We start from the raw sequence: 20,612 nt of genomic DNA, 5'->3' as shown, positions 1-20,612 counted from the left end.
AGACTCTATATATATACAATATAAACACGATGTCGACACGATATTGTCAACATCCCGATGTATACGATGTAAACGATGTAAACAGAAAGGTATAGAACATATTGATAGGATACAATGTAAACACAATAACGACACTATAACGTTGACATTGCGATGTTGACAATATCGACAAAACATCGTGCACTGGACATAGTTCAAGAAAATGTCGGTACCAAGTCAGGAATATGACATATATTGTCCATTCGTTTGATGTGTTTGGGCTTTTGATTTTGCCATATGATTAGGTTCTTTTTTTGTTTTGAATTTTCCTCGGAGTGCAGTGTTTTTGTGATTCTATTATGTCATTGATTTAAAAAAAAATAAAGAAGTTTTGTTAACTTTCTATTTAGAATATGAGATAAAGTTTTACAACATTTGGCAATTGCAAATATTCTCGTTTTAAGTTAGTCTTTTTAGTGTTCATTATGAATACACATTATTTACATAAAATGAAATATTCTCAATTACAATACACCATTTAAATAGATTTTTAAAGTAAATGCGTCAGTTAATTCTAAAAAACCGTGTTTAATAGCGAATGAGAAAATAAAATTAAACACCACGATACAAACGAATATTTTGAATAACAATAATTTTACAAAACAAAAACCATTGTTAAAATCCTATACTCATATTGAATTCGTTTTGTAAAACAAATTTATTTGAATTTCTTACAGGTTGCATTCGAAGATGTCTTAGCAGAACCCGATGGGGTCCACAGCTTTGACATTGTGTGGGATTGCAGTTTCAAGTGTTTTGAATGTGCCAAAAATTGCAGTTATAAATTAGCTTCAGCTCTTTGTGGTTGTTGTATTGCGTTTTATTGGGGAATTGAGTTTGGATGTCTTGCTTTTAACTGTATCTGGTGTACCACACCTTTCCTGCGTCAATACAGTATAATAATGGGGAACCTACAGAAATATTGTGGAATTACCATCAACTGTTGTTGTGCTCCATTCTTTGAAGTTTGCGGTCTGTGGTTCAGTAGAATAACTGTTTATAATAAGTCATAACGAAAATATCAATTTGACATATATATACTATTTATTATAAAGTAATGAAAACATTTGCATATTGATGCAAGCTGTATAATCATTTTACTTGTGACGTTCATTTTTTTGTTGTCTTACTACCTTGTTTGATTAAAAGTCTTCTCTAAAAAAAATATGAATTTTGTTGTTGCTGAAATACAAGTTCAAGTTAAACGAGTATTTATTACTTTAACCATGATAGTTGATTGTCAGAACAGGTTTAGACCTAGTGTTTCACCAGCCCAGTGGTCAACACTGTTTAAGTGCTGACATGCATTATCATTGATATTGTCATAATTATAAATTAACTGTTTACAAAACTTTTGAATTTTTGAAAAACTAAGTCTTTTCTACCTAAAGAATAGATTACCTTAGAGGTATTTGGCAAAACATTTAGGAACTTTGGTTCTCAATGCTCTTCAACTTAGTATTTTATTTGACATTTTTAACTTTTTTTGTATCCGAGCGTCACTGATAAGTCTTTTATAGACGAAACACGCGTCTGGCGTAAAAACAAAATTTAATCCTGGTATCTATAATGAGTTTATTTAGTACAGGTTTAGAACAAAATACATCAATCTTTTATAAATAAGAGTATCATCCTATTATGGTATACACTATGACTAAGCACAAGTAAGGACCAAAAACAGCAAATATCAATACACGTTTATAAACCAAAACATGACTCCAAGATCTTTTAAAGAAAAATTTCCGGGAAAAGCACATGAAGATCGGGAGATATCCATACCTCGCTGTTTTTTTTTTATTGTTGTCATTTAATCATACGCTTAATATTTCGAATTGATTGGGGATAAAATTACACTGTGAAAAAATTTGATTCATGAATTTTACAGTAAAGTAGTGATTTGGTCCAGCTGAAAAAGGTTAAAAATAAGTATTTTGGAAGCTGTCAAAAGATTTCAAGACCCCCTGAACATAAAATTGTCCATATTTTGAGTTAGAGTCGATGAAGTTTTCTATAATTTTGATATAATTTGTCCAAAAAGTAGTACATAACACTGTAAAAATATTATTGAGAAAGCGCAGGTGGGATTTTTGTATTTCCATATATTGTCTAAAAGAAATACACTACGAAATAACTGTGTTATCGGACCTTCTGTTTAAGACACCTTTCGGGGTCCTAAGATTTTGTCTTAACGATACATGCCTTCAAAAATCTGAATGGAGCAATTAGATAAGCTGATTTAAATACGAGAAGAACAGAAAATAGAGCCAAGCATTTCTGATTCTTATAGGCAAAGTGTTAACACAGGATTTTTATTTCAATTTGATTGTTGTTTATACACTTACTGTGATTCTATAATTAAAAAATCACCCTTGTAAAAAGTTTCAAATTGAGTACATTTATTGATCAGTACTATGAAAGTGTTTTCATTTTAACGAATGGACGCAAATATACACGGACCTATTATGTTTCAGTTGAGTTTAATTCCGTGTAGAATTTACTTCCATGTACTGCTATCAATGAAATTTTGAAGAAAAGAAAACTTATTCAATTCTTAAATTAGAATATAATTGTTTGGTGACGTAAGATGTGGTTTGATATTCCATCTCTTATTATCTATACTATACTTCTGAACCATGAAAGAGTTGACACGATTTTTATCGTATCAGCGAAATTTCAAAAGCCATTGATATATATAGTGTATTGAATATTCATCTTGATTAACTGTTGAAAATCTTTAAATCAGAGGCCAAAGAACTTTCAGTCGATATAAAACAGTTTACAAGGAACTTTCTGTTATTTTGAATTTTTGACAATGGCGTCAAGACAATTGGTAGACCTAGAACAACGGGATTCTTTTGGCATTAATGACCACCTTAAGGTAAGTGTCAACCCTAATTTGGATGTGGAGAATACGTTAACATGGATTGATGAAATTATTGTATTTTTTTTTAATTTGCTGCTCTAGAGTTTATTAAATTATTGATTGATTTTTTTTTCATTTACAACATATTTTGAAGTTCATTTTTTGTAGATGATTTCGATACGTTTGCGGTTCGTGGAAATGTAAATCGTTTACCTTTGATTCTTAATTACCGAAACAATTATATGGAAATATCTAAGACTATCTATTTCAATATGACCACTCTAGGTTCAATCCACCATTTTCTACATAAGAAAATCCCTGTACCAAGGCAAGAATATGACAGTTATTATCCATTCGTTTGATGCATTTGAGCGTTTGATTTTTTCGTTTGATTCAGTATTTTTCAGATTTTACTTTTTCATTGATTTAAAAAAATAAAGAAATTCTGTTAACTTTCTATTTTGAAGTTTTAAATCATTTGGCAATTGGAAAGATCTCGTTTTAAGTAAGTCTTTCTACTGTTCATTATGAATACACATTATTTACATAAACTGAATTATTGTTCTCAATTAAAATACACCATTTAAATAGATGTTTAAAGTAAATGCGTCAGTTAATTCTAAATAAAACTGTTTATAGCGAATAAGAACATAAAACGCCTCGGTTCTAATGCATATTTTGTATAAATTTTGATAAATTATACAAAACAAAAACCATTGTTAAAATCCTATACACATATTGAATTTAAGTTAATCATTTGTTTTGTAAAATAAATTTATTTGAAATTCTTGCAGGTTGCATTCGAAGATGTCTTGGCCGAACCTGATGGTACCCACAGCTTTGATATTGTGTGGGATTGCAGTTTCAAGTGTTTTGAATGTGCCAAAAATTGCAGTTATAAATTAGCTTCAGCGCTTTGTGGTTGTTGTATTGCGTTTTATTGGGGATTTGAGTTTGGCTGTCTTGCTTTTAACTGTATCTGGTGTACCACACCCTTCCTGCGTCAATACGGTATAATAATGGGGAACCTACAGAAATATTGCGGAATTACCATCAACTGTTGCTGTGCTCCATTCTTTGAAGTTTGTGGTCTGTGGTTCAGTAGAATAACTGTTTATAATAAGTGATAACGAAAAAATCAAATTTGACATAGATATAATATTTATTATAAAGTAATGACAACATTTGCATATTGATGCAAGCGACATAATCATTTTACTTGAGGTGTTTATTTTTTTGTTATCTTACTATCTTGTTTGATTAAAAGTCTTCTGTAAAAAAAATATATGAATTTTGTTGTTGCTGATATAGAAGTTCAAGTAAAACGAGTATTTATCACTTTAACCATAGTTGATTGTCAGAACAGGCTAAGATCAAAATACATCAATCTTTTAGAAATAAGAATGTCATCCCATTATGATATAGAATATGACTAAGCACGAGTAAGGACCAAAAACAGCAAATATCAATAAACTTTTATAAACCAAAATGTGAATCAAGAAAATCTAAAGAAGCATTTCAAGGAAAAGCACAGGAAGATTGGAAGGTATCCATTATGTAGTCATTTTTAATCATACGCTAAATATTTCGAATTGATTGACTTCTATGGAAAAAAAAGTAATATCACCAAAATACTGAACTCCGTGTAAAATTCAAAACGGAAGTCCCTGATCAACTGGAAAAACCAAAAGCTCAAACAACACATCAAACACATCAAACGAATGGATAACAACTGTCATATTCCTGACTTGGTACAGGCATTTTCTTTTGTAGAATATGGTGGATTTAACCTGGTTTTATAGCAAGCTATGAATTTATCTACATCATGTCGGTTTCTGCCATATGACATAATGTGCTTAAGGGATGATTAAGGCATACATTTATGAGTTCATTCATGCAAATGTACATACAATTTGTCATCGGAACTTAAGCAATCTATGATTTTAAAAAATGACAAATTTCAATATGCGTTTGGCTAGCTCAAAAGAACATTACCCTGTACGTTGTCGTAATGTAATGTGACTGTTGCTTGATATAGACGGGTGTTTGATTTTGTCGGGTTTTATTGACTTCCACATTTTAGTTTACAGTGAAGTTCGGGTTTTTGTTGATATACTTTTTAAACTGTTTTTTTTTTTTTAATCTATGCGTTTAAAAGGTTTTTTTTCAAAAATCTCTGCGGCATTTTTATGTAATTCATTTTAAGGATCAACTGAACCAAGTTTTCTATTAGAGTCTTAACTTTAACTTTCATGCATCCATCAATGTGAAGAAGGTATATAGAGGCTAACAAATCACCTGCATTCGATTGATGTGTTTGAGGTTTTGATTTTCCCATTTGATAAGGGACTTTCCGTTTTGAATTTTCCTCGGAGTTCAGTGTTTTTGCGATTTACTTTTTTAGTAGCATAAATATTGTAAGGCATTGGAAATACTTGTTATGATATTATAAATTCAGAAACAGAAATATTATTCTTTTAAACATAACGGTTGTGTTCTTACGCATAGTAACTTGGCTCGCACGAGCAAGTAAAACATTTTTTTTGTAATCATGGATATGGCATTAATTTACTATTTTTTTTATGGATTTCACAGGCCAAAGTTTCATATTTGTTTTTGCCAATAAATTACAGGGGGAGGCATTTCATTAGCTAAAACATAGTTTTACAAGTTAGGTGTGTACATATGTTGGTACTAGGGTGATAATTATCAAGTTGATCAAATTTTTAATGTGTAAAACACTGGAAGTGAAATGAATTGTTCATTTGTTTACATTTTTGTTGTACAAGTGTTACGGCAGGTAATGTATTTAATTACTCATGGCTTACCTTTTTCGTGTTATATATCATGTAATTCCCGTATTAAGGATCATTTCTTGTAACCAAATATTCATATTTAAACGTCTAATATGCCTGATATACATAGGAAAATACTTCAACTGCAATTGTATATTTACGGAGACTTTGTCGTCTAACATTTTGTGAGGACAGAAACATGTGTTTTTATATCTTTAAATACCAATTCGTCCCCTGGACAATTGATCTAATATCGTATTTTCAATACCACAGATAAGATATTTAATAAGTATACCCTGCCGGACACAAATATATTGTGAATATTTAGATGGTTGAAATGAACTATGTTGTATGTTATTTACTTATTATGCACTAACGCAGATCGTCTGCTAAATCAATGCGCGCGCAGTGGTGTCCGATTGTTTATTTCAAGCTTCTTTATCGATATTTTAGATGCTATAGCTTTGTTTTGATATTTTATGTATAAGGACAATGTTCGGACAACTTAAGATGACATGTATATTATGTTTTTCATTATCTGAAATTTTTATAGTTCCGGCTTCCCGGAAAGGACAAGTTTCCATTGGATTAGTATGTCACGTGACAATTACAATTTAGTATATAAACGCACGAGCACTCAGCAATGGCAGATAGCCCAAAGTTTTGCTGGCGGCAAGTTCAAACCTTGAAAAACAAATAAAGCAACAATAACCTTTAGGTAAGAATAAGGATAACATAATGAAGTTTAATGATATTTAATTAGCCGTCTTTTGTACAGTAAGCTATCTCCCACCACGTCGGACACCACAAATATGTATTTAAGGATTTATGATTCAGTACACTTGAACGTAACTGTTTATTGATATAGTTTTACGATGTTATAATGTTACATACTTTTAACAGTGAGCAAATAAAAACTGTTAACATTGGAAAGAGAACTTTATTTTTTTTATGATTGCCAAAGAGACAACTCTCCACAAAAGACCAAAATGACACCGAAATTACCAACTATAGGTCACCATACGGTCGTCAACAATGAAAAAAGCCCATACCGCATAGACAGCTATAAAATGCCCCGAAATAACAATGTAAAACTAGAAAACTAACGGTTGATTTATGTACAAAAAATGAACGAAAAACAAATATGTAACACCTAAACAAACAACCACTATATACGTATACAAGACAAAAAAGAAAAGGACAGTACGAAGTATGTTAAGAATATAATCTAAAATAAAAATGAAAATAATCCTCGTACACAATAAATATTTATATATGTATACCGAAAGGTGACTAGATGCTCTAAAAGGGTAATTAACATATTTTGAATTTTACTTAATATATTATTTACCAGCAATTTAAAAAAAGATAATAAATACATATTTGAACAATACAACAAAGAATTGTTCATTAAAGGATCGGGATATTGTAACTTGATTAAGGAATTCGAATGAGGAATGGTGGTAGCTAACCCATGATCCAAGAAAAGACACGTATATGTAAATAAACATGATATTTATACAATCATACTTTTCTAGTATAAGTGACTTGAAAAAAACGACTAACCAAAGACAAATTACGACAACCCAAATGTTAAATCTATATGACTGTATAAGCACACATGTTCTCTAAATGACAATCAGTAAAAGTTATTGTCTATAGTAGTTCCGATCCCTTCTAAACTAAACCTCGCATATCTAAGACGACAAAACAACAAACATCATAATATAGCATAGTGGTATATATATTTATTATCTAGACTACTAAAAAACAAGCTATACTACTTCCATTATATAATTGCTAAAATCTACATGACAGCATATAAAAAATGTAACAATATAATCAATAAATGTATCTATGTTTTGGCTTTCTCAGGGGCTACTCACTTTATAAAAAATCTACCTAATCTAAACAATAATTTGAAACATTATTCTAAAAATAACCTACTAACTATAGGACAAAATAAAAAACTGCTACGATGAACTGGCAGCTTAAAACGAGCTATTAATACTTTACTTATATCTCCTATCTGATTGGCTAACCAATCTTCTAAAATATCTCAGTTCTCTTAGGAATTTCTAAAAATATCTCTCTCTGTTATCTCAATTTGTATTCTATGAATATCCCACCTGACGAAGTCAGGAATTATTTATCGTATAAACTAAAATTTAAATCTTAAATTACCATTAAAATAAGAAGATGTGATATAATTTTAAATGAGATGTCTGTTTATTACAAGCTATAGCTACTGGTAGAAAAAGCTCCAGTAAATCAAATTCTATCTAGGATGGGAGAGGACTTGTTATCTGAAAGACAGAGAAAACACAAAATCCTTCAACATGATTTTTTTTTATATCAATGTCATGATTCAGGAACTTTTCAATATTCCCCAACTATAGCATCCGACCAACGAACGAAACAGTTTTTTTTTTTTAGTGAGAACACCATTTTATCAAACCACATTCATATTTTGAAAATAAAAATAAGGAGATGTGATATGATTGTCAAATTTAAAAAAATAAATAGATTTAAGCAATTATAGTCGGCTATAAAAGGTCCCGACATGAAAAATAAGAATCAATACCTTTCGAATTTAACTGACGGTCTAGTTCATAATAAAACAATTTACGAAAAGCATATATGACAGACATGAACCAACGACAACCACTGAACTACGGGCTCTTGACTTGGAACAGGTACATAAAGAAATTGGCAGGGTTAAAAAATATTTGTGCGCTCATTTCTACCCAAAACTAGCACAGCACAAGACCAAACTAAAAATAATCTGTTGAATGATCGGATCATCATTTATTACTATCATTGACGATATCAGACCAGGTGCGGATCCCGACTTTCTGCAAAAGGGGGGGGGGGGGTCCAAACCACGGAATACCCTGAAACGACCACAAATTAAAAAGAAAAAAGAAAAAATGGGGTTTCAACCACCAAAACTCCCTCTCCCCGCATACCGGATACGCTAATGCAGGCTGCATCCATTCAAATAAAAGCTTCAAACATCAGTAACACTTTTGAGTGTGTAATTTAGGTTAAAAAAAATTGATAACAATACCAAAAAATTAACTGTAAGTTATTAAATCGTAACAGAAAAGGAGAAAAAAATCATGCCAGACATATATTGTATTGGATTGCAGTAGTTTTAATAAATATTTATATGACAAAAGTATCATGGAAAACATAAACTGATCATGAATGTGGCAGAAGAGATAGTAGTAAGCATTATCTACTTAAGAGTTATAATTAGTCATATGTCACTAGAAACTATTACAGCAAAATGCAATGAGTGTGTAGGTAAAGGTAATACCTTTGACTAGCTTGCTTGTTAGTTGGACCGTGAATTCATTGCAAGGTAAAGTAGGTTACCCTCCTTTCTTAGTAGTCTAGTTGTCCAAACGATGAAAATAAAAGCTCCAAGCGATTGTACAGGAAGGCTCCGAGTGATATTACAGTAAACTTGCAAGCGATTGTACAGTCAATAAAAATATCTGACATGGAGAAAATGAATATATTTGGATTTCTATGGGACAATGGCTTTGAAACTTTCAGACAGGTAAGACTATATATCAGAAAAGGTACATGTGAAAATTCAGGTAGCAAACATTGATTTTTCGATGTTTATTTGACAGTTTTTGTCGCTGTTGTGTGACAATTTTGATTGTTTTACACGGAGCTCCACCATTCTAAGGAAAACGTTTGGATGCATATATCTTTCTTATTATTTTATTGGTTCATATTTACATAAAGAATGTTTTAGCTATCAAAACTTGAAACAGAAACGTTTTATAGTAGCATAAGAGTTCATTAAAGTTTCCATCAGGCAACTTGTTATTTTGCAAATGTCGGAGCCCCGCTTGACAGTCTCCCGAATGACCAAATTAATAGAAAACCGTACAGTTCCGTTCCCACACTGTGATTATGGTCAACGGCAATAGTGCTGTATCAGCCATCTATAATGATATCGGTATCAGTTACGATTTTCTTCATTTCTTTCACTTGACTGGGCGGGATTTAACCGGTTCGCTTATCAAAGGCTAGTCCATCTATAGAAAGGTGGGGAAGAGTTCGGTATAAGTTCGCACTTCCCCAGTTTCTCAGCCCCATACAAAAAAGTATAATATTAGAGGGTTATTGCATGAATATTGGGGAATATTGTCCCGAGTATAATTTTATACTGCACGAGCTTGCGAGTGCAATATATGTTCTACGAGGGACAATATTCCCAAATATTCATGCAATAACCCTTTTATTGTATAGCAATATAATATTTGAAAGTAAAAATTGGTTTAAACTTAGATTATGTTGTTGATGACGTCATGAATTTTGAAGATTTTTTGCACTAGTGCAATATTGGAATTTATTGCACGCTAACTTTTGGTTACTTTCTGTGGGATATATTATATTGCTATGCAATAAATATATTTTTCTGATTGTATATTTATTTTTTTACTTGTAATTGGTGAAAGAATTGATGTTCAGTTTATCATTAAATGAGATAGTGGTAGTGATAGTGATAGTGATAGTGATAGTGATAGTGGTGATCATCGCAAAGACAAAAATATCCGGGAGAGATTTGTCAAATATATCTGTTGTTGATGCTCTTTGTACAAATGCAATATACACTTTTAATGAAATTCGATGAAAATTGGTCAAATGATGATAATATGATAAACGTGAAAAGAGATTTTAAAATTTAGTAAACACATTGCTACTGACTATGATCAAATAGGTTGCCAGGCAAACTAAAAACAAACTTACAACAAGATGTCGTTAAATGAAATTGTCAAAACTAGTGTTTTGGTGATACCTTAGGGAATTAACAGCGCCAGAGGCATCAACACAGTGGTTGTAAATAAACTCATCAAAGATACTAGGACTAAAAATGTCGTATTAAAAAAAACTCACGCGCAATCAAAACAGTTGAAAACCCCAAAAAAAGTACGATGTTGACTGTTGAAGAGCATTGTTAACCCAAAATTCCAACAGGTTTTACCAAATACAGCTAAGGTAATCTACTCCTGAGGTAGAAAATCTTTATGTTTGGAAAAATTCAAAGATTGTAAACAATTAGAATTTATTATTATAACCGTATCAATAAAAATTCATGTCAGCATGATATTGCTGACATTGTTTGATGAATCCATCACCAACAGTACCAGCGACCCACTAATCTATAAGAAACTTCAACAAGACACGAAACTGAAACTTATTTCTTGATATGTCTTTGCTTACTTGTATTGTATTCTATAAGAATTTTTAAGAAGATTCGTATGGTATAAGTGACTGAGAGGGCAAAACACCACGGCAATCATGAAGTTAAAAGCGTCTTATGCAGTTAGAGAGTGTTTTGTATCCAGAGGGAAATCAAAAACATAAGTCAAAGGAAAACAAACAATACTGTGACAAACAACAGTCAACTGACACTTCCTATACATCTCAAGCAAGATAAACCCTTGTTGGAGTTAAACGCAGGTGCTCCGGATAGGTGAGATGTTCTTTTCTAATAGTTAAACCTGATATTTATATTAAGCTAACTGAAGGTATATAAATAGATAAGCTACTAAACAAAAAATATTGCTAAGCACGTGTTACCTGATTAGGCCATGCAGGTTTCTGGATTTTAATAAATTACGATTTATATAAGTATTGTTAAATAAACTGATTTTTATAGGTTTTCAAGTTTGGTCCGTGTATATTTGCGTCCATTCGTTTTTCGTTTTGAGATATTAAAAACAAAAAACGAAAAACGAAAATGTTTTCATTTTAACGAATGGACGCAAATATACACGGACCTATTATGTTTCAGTTGAGTTTAATTCCGTGTAGAATTTACTTCCATGTACTGCTATCAATGAAATTTTGAAGAAAAGAAAACTTATTCAATTCTTAAACTAGAATATAATTGTTTGGTGACGTAAGATGTGGTTTGATATTCCATCTCTTATTATCTATACTATACCTCTGAACCATGAAAGAGTTGACACGATTTTCATCGTACCATCGAAATTTAAAACGCCATTGATATATATATAGTGTATTGAAAATTCATCTTGATTAACTGTTGAAAATCTTTCAATCAGAGGCCAAAGAACTTTCAGTCGATAGAAACCAGTTTACAAGGAACTTTCTGTTATTTTGAATTTGTGACAATGGCGTCAAGACAATTGGTAGATCTAGAACACCGGGATCCTCATGACATTAATGACCACGTTAGGGTAAGTGTCAACACTAATTTGGATGTGGAAAACACGTTAACATGGATTGATGAAATTATTGTATTTTTTTTTTAATTTGCTGCTCTAGAGTTTATTAAATCATTGATTGATTTTTTTTCCATTTACAACATATTTTAAAGTTCATTTTTTTGTAGATGATTTCGATACGTTTGCGGTTCGTGGAAATGTAAATCGTTTACCTTTTATTCTTAATTACCGAAACAATTATATGGAAATATCTAAGACTATCTATTTCAATATGACCACTCTAGGTTCAATCCACCATTTTCTACATAAGAAAATCCCTGTACCAAGGCAAGAATATGACAGTTATTATCCATTCGTTTGATGCATTTGAGCGTTTGATTTTTCCATTTGATTCAGTATTTTTCAGATTTTACTTTTTCATTGATTTAAAAAAATAAAGAAATTCTGTTAACTTTCTATTTAGAAGTTTTAAATCATTTGGCAATTGGAAAGATCTCGTTTTAAGTAAGTCTTTCTACTGTTCATTGTGAATACACATTATTTACATAAACTGAATTATTGTTCTCAATTAAAATACACCATTTAAATAGATGTTTAAAGTAAATGCGTCAGTTAATTCTAAATAAAACTGTTTATAGCGAATAAGAACATAAAACGCCTCGGTTCTAATGCATATTTTGTATAAATTTTGATAAATTATACAAAACAAAAACCATTGTTAAAATCCTATACACATATTGAATTTAAGTTAATCATTTGTTTTGTAAAATAAATTTATTTGAATTTCTTGCAGGTTGCATTCGAAGATGTCTTGGCCGAACCTGATGGTGTCCACAGCTTTGATATTGTGTGGGATTGCAGTTTCAAGTGTTTTGAATGTGCCAAAAATTGCAGTTATAAATTAGCTTCAGCGCTTTGTGGTTGTTGTATTGCGTTTTATTGGGGATTTGAGTTTGGCTGTCTTGCTTTTAACTGTATCTGGTGTACCACACCCTTCCTGCGTCAATACAGTATAATAATGGGGAACCTACAGAAATATTGCGGAATTACCATCAACTGTTGCTGTGCTCCATTCTTTGAAGTTTGTGGTCTGTGGTTCAGTAGAATAACTGTTTATAATAAGTCATAACGAAAAAATCAAATTTGACATAGATATAATATTTATTATAAAGTTATGACAACATTTGCATATTGATGCAAGCGACATAATCATTTTACTTGAGATGTTTATTTTTTTTGTTATCTTACTATCTTGTTTGATTAAAAGTCTTCTGTAAAAAAATATATGAATTTTGTTGTTGCTGATATAGAAGTTCAAGTAAAACGAATATTTATCACTTTAACCATAGTTGATTGTCAGAACAGGCTAAGATCAAAATACATCAATCTTTTAGAAATAAGAATGTCTTCCCATTATGATATAGAATATGACTAAGCACGAGTAAGGACCAAAAACAGCAAATATCAATAAACTTTTATAAACCAAAATGAGAATCAAGAAAATTTAAAGAAGCATTTCCAGGAAAAGCACAGGAAGATTGGAAGGTATCCATTCCTCGCTGTTTATTGTAGTCATTTTTAATCATACGCTTGATATTTCGAATTGATTGACTTCTATGGAAAAAAAGGTAAAATCACCAAAATACTGAACTCCGTGTAAAATTCATAACGGAAGTCCCTAATCAACTGGAAAAACCAAAAGCTCAAACAACACATCAAACACATCAAACGAATGGATAACAACTGTCATATTCCTGACTTGGTACAGGCATTTTCTTTTGTTGAATATGGTGGATTTAACCTGGTTTTATAGCAAGCTATGAATTTATCTACATCATGTCGGTTTGTGCCATATGACATAATGTGCTTAAGGGATGATTAAGGCATACATTTATGAGTTCATTCATGCAAATGTACATACAATTTGTCATTGGAACTTAAGCAATCTATGATTTTAAAAAATGACAAATTTCAATATGCGTTAGGCTACCTCAAAAGAACACTACCCTGTACGTTGTCGTAATGTAATGTGACTGTTGCTTGATATAGACGGGTGTTTGATTTTGTCGGGTTTTATTGACTTCCACATTTTAGTTTACAGTGAAGTTCGGGTTTTTGTTGATATACTTTTTAAACTGTTTTTTTTTTTTTTAATCTATGCGTTTAAAAGGTTTTTTTTCAAAAATCTCTGCGGCATTTTTATGTAATTCATTTTAAGGATCAACTGAACCAAGTTTTCTATTAGAGTCTTAACTTTAACTTTCATGCATCCATCAATGTGAAGAAGGTATATAGAGGCTAACAAATCACCTGCATTGAATCCTTTTGAAACAGGAGCATAGTCGTCATTCTTTATTGTTATAAAATTTGGGTTTCACATGCTTGGTAACTTGGTAGCTTTAAAAACCAGGTTTAATCCAGCATTTTCAACATAAGAAAATGCCTGTACCAAGTCAGAAATATGACAGTTGTTATCCATTCGATTGATGTGTTTGAGGTTTTGATTTTCCCATTTGGTAAGGGACTTTCCGTTTTGAATTTTCCTCGGAGTTCAGTGTTTTTGCGATTTTACTTTTTTGGTAGCATAAATATCATAAATGGTGCTTATGATTTACAAGAACCATTTGTTTTAGATAGTAAATTTAATTGTCGTTGATACCGTATAAAGTATACACTTTTTCGATGCAGTAAAAATTAAGTTAATATAAATATAGGGGTAAAATAAAATAGGTCCAACACTGTTAAAACCACTTCTGTCCGAAAGGCACCTCAAGAGTGCCCATTGTTAAAATATCAAAAACCAAATAGCAGGATGCATAAATACTGAGTCAAGTCAAAAGATACAACCAAAAGAAACATAATAGCACGAAGATAAATAACGAATAAACTAAAAGTAAAATAAAAAGGTATGCAACTTCAGCACCTTTATACTCAAAATCATCTTGTATTATTTGTGTAGAAGACACTGAAAGTTTATCTTTTAGGTCTTGGAACTTTCCGATGAATTTATTTTTAGAAAAAGGACAAGACGTTCTTTGTATAACTCTGTCTCATAAAGTTTTTGCGCAGACACCGATGAAGCTTAACAAAGTTTGAGTAGCAACTACAAGCTCTTGAATGCCACATGGGTTAAGAAATATGTTCCCTTAACGCCGATGGAGCTGTTGTATTACTACATTGATGAGGAAAATTCATGATTTCAAAATTGAAATCGTCATAGATTCTGGTACTGAGATAACCGCAGTTGTCAAATACGAGGTAAATGTCTAGAAATTATGCAGAGGAAGCTATGACTGTGGTTTCTTTAATCTCTACTTTAAGACGACATATAAATCGGACCCAATCAGTAAATTTGGATTGGTAGTAGAAAGAACTTCATCAATATACCTGTATAATCTAGCTTCTTTGATATTCTTGTTTTACAAGTGTCTGAAGGAATTCCATCTTATATGAAAATAAGAATAGGTCGACCAGGTGAGGTGCACAGTTGGATCCTATAGGAATGTCAATAACCTGACGCTATTTTTTTTTAAAGTAATTTGTTAATTTGCATAATGTCTATGTTCCAATGGTATTAAAACACTAAAGTACGTTTAAGAATCTGATCGAATATGTATTTGTAGGTAAAAGTATGAAAGAAAGAAATTCAATTGACATATGGAACATAGATTTAAATATTCATGAAAATCGTACAGAAACATAATTTCACTTGAGCTCAATACAACGAATAAGATGCGAAATGATTACGTACATTTTTCAAAAATACCAAAGAATTTAACATGAAATGAATGTGCTTTAAAAACACTGTTAATGAAAATTGTGTATTCCTATGGTCATCCATGACATTTTTGGCAGATTGTAAATACATCTTTACTATAAATATACAACGGAACTTAAAATGACGAATTGGACGCCTGAAATCTATAATCAGTTTTATGTTAATTTATATATGATTGTCATTTAATTGTTTTTTGGTGGGTTTTTTTCTAATAATCAGTGTCATTGCTTTTGTGCTTTCACATTTAATTATATTAGTATTTTATAAACCATTCTTTTATATTATTTTTGTTTTTAACTGATATTAATCAAGATAAATTTATTTCGTCAATAAAATACAGAGTTATTAAGACAAGTATTGTTAGTATAATTATGTTTATCAAACATTTTATAAGTTAACTTTTGGTCTTTGGATGCTATCAATTTTTACTATATCTAAGTATTCTATGTGAAATAGATGTTTCAGTATATGGGCTTTATTTCTGGCAGATAAATCAAACCTGATCTCAATAGAAATGTAATGCATTGTTTAACTTCTATTTTAACTTGTGTTTATATTATGTTATATTGTTGCTATACAATTTGTATTTCATTTCATTAATATCTCGTTATAGTTCAAAAGATCTTAATGGTATATAATTCAAATTTTGGTTTTAATCAAGGTTGACGAATTACAAATAGGAGATTAAACTTTTTTTGAATTAAAATGGTTTTGCTAATTAGTATATATGAATATATGTTTTTCAAATTTTAAAAGTTATGCTAAACGTATGTGTATATCAACAAAGTTGATAGTGAATCACACACCAATGGTATATCTCTACTTATATACGTTTTTGAATAATAGCTTGAACACGAGATAAATTATAAGCAACAACAACAAACAAACAAACATATAATACACAAACAAAAAAAATAAGACTTTTTTCTTTAACTTTACTCTTACATATCTCAATTACAGAAAGTGCAAACATAGAGACATGCTAGATTGGAATATGCAAAAGGTTCACAAAGAAAACCAGTCAACCAATTGATTTGTTCCCATGCACCTGGCTATACAGTGATGTAATATATGTATACATGCACTAAACGACACCGTGGAAATCGTAACATACGAATTGAATTATTATGTTTATTTTCAAAACTTGCATTGTAAACTGATTACTAACACGTAGAAATAACAAATGTTAAGCAAATTTAGAATAACAAACTACACTTTACATGAGTATTGACCAGTTCAAGATAGCTTCATAACACAGATTTATACTTATAAATTCGTTGTGTCTAGAAGTTGGTGAAGTCACCATAAACAACTGGTTTCCTCGTATGAATAACTATCAATGCCGGATATTTTAATTATGGATTAAAACACTTATTAACATTAATTCCATGTCCCATGTAACGGTTAAGCGCTCACAAACTTTATTTTCTTCATTGACAAACAATCATGGCACATCTCCTTATTTTTATATGTCAACGTCTTTTGCAAATAATAATGAAGTTACACAAGATTCAGATTCATTACATATACCTAATTACCCAACGAAACCGATCTACACGGTTTGTTTTTCAATTGTTTTTAATCATTATTCTAATTATAATGGTTTTTTCTTAAATAGGCAGAGAAGAACAAGGTCACATTCAAAACTGAGTCTAGTAGAAATCGGCAACGCAACTGAAAAAACATGTGTGTTAAGACGGCCACAAAAACATGTTTAGCAAACCCTTTCGATTGAGACCTCAGCTAACATACAAAACCTATATGTATGAAACAAAATGTACTGAAGAGTGGGTCCGTGTTTATTTGCGTCCATTTCGTTTCGTTTTTCATTTTTCGATTTCTCACAAACCAAATAGAAAAACGAAAAGTGTTTTCGTTTTTCATTTTTCTAAAAGCAAATAGAAAAATAAAAGTGTCGACCATGAAATTGAAAACATAATTCATCATTCAAAAAGAAAATAGGTTGAAGAATATGTTAATTTTTAACTCATGTTTGTGTTTGTTGTTGCTAACAACTGACATCATAATAAAGTTCCGTGTGTCTATGTTTACTAGATCAAAACGTTTATGATATTTTATTATAAGTACATATTTTCTCTTCCCTTTAACCAATAACGATGTGTGTCCAATCACCAATAACATATATGAGCGTTTGTTGGTTTTTTATAAACTTGTACTTTTACGGGTTTTTTTTTTAATTTCGTGCATGTGAATTAACGAAGATTAGAATTGCATATTTTATTTTAAGTAAAAGATTTTTAAAAAAACTACTGCATGACTGTATGAGAACTGAATTAAGTCCTCATCCGTAACGATGTATTGAAATAAGGATGAACCTCACATATGTATACAACATAAAAGGACATGTCGGGAAAAATCAAATGTATTTGTACGAGCTTTAGAAACAGGAAGAAAAGCGAAGGTTGTCAACCCTTTCTCCTGTTTCATAGAGAATTAATATTGTCCTTGTCCTACAATTTACACCCATCACTTATAGCTTCAGTTGTTGAAATCAAAATAATTGTGCCTGAATTTTTCGAAAAAACTTGACATAATTTACATTTTAATGAAGAGGACCCCAAAATGAACTGTCATGCAAAAGGAAATATTCAAAATACCACCAGGTACTTGCTCAAAGTGGAAGAGGTGGAAACAGGAGACTGTTTGTACATATAGAGCAGAAAACTATCTGTGTACCTGTTATGTGAATCATAGTTGTTTAATTGCAGGATAAATACTAAATGTATATCTAAGTCAAAGAGCAGAATGTGACTTCAGCTGATAGCCATGCGGACAAACAGCCTGGTCAAAGTGTAGGCAATATAAATAAATCGATCAGAAAATGGACCACCTCAAAGTAAATTCTCCAGATCGTTGTTCAATGTTTATTAAAAATTGTAGCTGTAACTGGCAACATTATTACTTTTGAAAACATATGTTTTTCGCTTGGTGGATTTATTTCACAGAGATAACTATGGATTTGTTTCGTATGTCGAATCATTTATCAACGAACATCATTAATGGTATAGTAGCTGTTATCTTTCCAGTGAACCTGAGTTCACAACCTTATTATGAGTAATGTGTTTTGTTTCTAGTTTTTCTGTACTTGTTTGTCAAATCTTCTTCTATTAATCTCATTTGGCCGAACTAGTCGCCAGTAGGACTCGTCTGATAACATATGGGTGTTTTCGATGTCTCCTCTAAATGTTCTTAGACAATTCAAATAAAATTTAGCCGAAATGATGTACATCAGTGACGCTCGAATAAAAAAATGTTAAAAAGACCAAATAAAGTACGAAGTTGAAGAGCATTAAGGACCAAAAATTCCTAAAAGTTTTGCCAAATACAGCTAAGGTAATCTATTCCCTAGGTAGAAAAGCCTTAGTATTTCAACAATTCAAAGTGTTGTTAACAGTTAACTTATAATTATAAACATATCAATGATATTCTCATATCCCTTCGATTGGTCAAAAAATCATTGGCCGATATGGATGTCATATGTATTATAATACGAAATTTCCATATTTTTTTTCTTTTCAAATTTAAACTTCATACCACTGAGTTTGTGAATTTGAATGAAGATATGAAATTCCTTCTGGTAAAACTGACATCAAATGTTTATTTTTTACTTACAAACACTTCTCTCTTAACTTGTTAACATATATTTTGTGGAGGTAAATTAGAATGTTAAAAATTGAAATAACCTTTTGCAAATGGATTTTAAAATTGCTTTTCTTTAAATAACAAATTTATGTGAGATTTATATTTCATCATTCTTAAACGTCATTTTAAGAGTTCAACGTTTCATTCAAAATACAATTAAATGAACGATAACACCGTTAATATATATCTTTCAATCAATATTATGGACATTCTTTTCAATAATATTATATTTTAAAGTCAACAACATCTGTGGACATATCATTATACAAGGGCATCTCATGTTTCCTCTGCAATAGGTTGATGAGAGTACCAGTTGATTCGAATATTTATTCCATTTTGGTACAAAAGATACTAAAGGAATAAACCTTCCCCTTTTAAAAAAATTAGTTTTACGGGATGTTTTAATTATTTTGAGTAAATCTGGGAAAGTTGATATCTGATGGTCCAAGGATTATAAAACCCCAACACAGCAATTGGAAACCATAACGAGTAGAAGTTGAACTGGATACTTTGTCAGAATGAGTAAAAACAATCAGGTCTCGGATAAAAACGTCGTAGTCAAAAGTTGAAAAAATGTATGAAAGATTGACCAAAGGGCTTACCTTGTTTGTATTGGATACCTAAGTTTTACAAAATTCCGTACAAGCAACGATACATTGCCGGCTCATCTACGTGTTCGACTAAAGAATTGCCCGTTTGATTGAAAAAAATCTCCACAGTGAAAGAGGGTTTTCAGAAATACTGTGAAACTGTTTACTCATGAGTATATTTAATCATACGTGGATTCTAGAAAACTGTAAAGAGCTTCTGGATAATTTTATATCTAGAAATTTTTCGGAAAGTAGTTCTATCAACACTTTTGGATTTTTCAACCCTGTATACGACCATTCCCCGTGTGAAAATAAAAAATCGCTTTAAGAAATAATGCACAATGCTTTCCAACATAAAAATGGTAGCATACGATATAAATTTATTACTTTGGTATACTATACGGCATATTTTGTTAATATAGTGGACAAAAAGGTAAAACATGCTACACAGAGAAAAGTGATCAGTATGGTGGAGTTTCTTATCGTCAACATATTTGTTGAATTTTGATGTCGAGTTTTTCAACAAATGTCGGCATTCCTATGGGAATATGGGAACGAACTGTGCGCCTCTGCTTGTCGACCTCTTCTTATTTTCGTATGAGTCGAGGTTCCTTCAGATACTTGAAAAAAAATAATAAGATAAAAGAATCCAGATCATTCAATTTC

The sequence above is a fragment of the Mytilus edulis genome, chromosome 1, assembly GCF_963676685.1.
Source record: "Mytilus edulis chromosome 1, xbMytEdul2.2, whole genome shotgun sequence".
Lineage (NCBI taxonomy): Eukaryota > Metazoa > Mollusca > Bivalvia > Mytilida > Mytilidae > Mytilus > Mytilus edulis.
The sequence above is the reverse complement of the archived record's forward strand: the minus strand, read 5'-3'. Positions refer to the sequence as shown.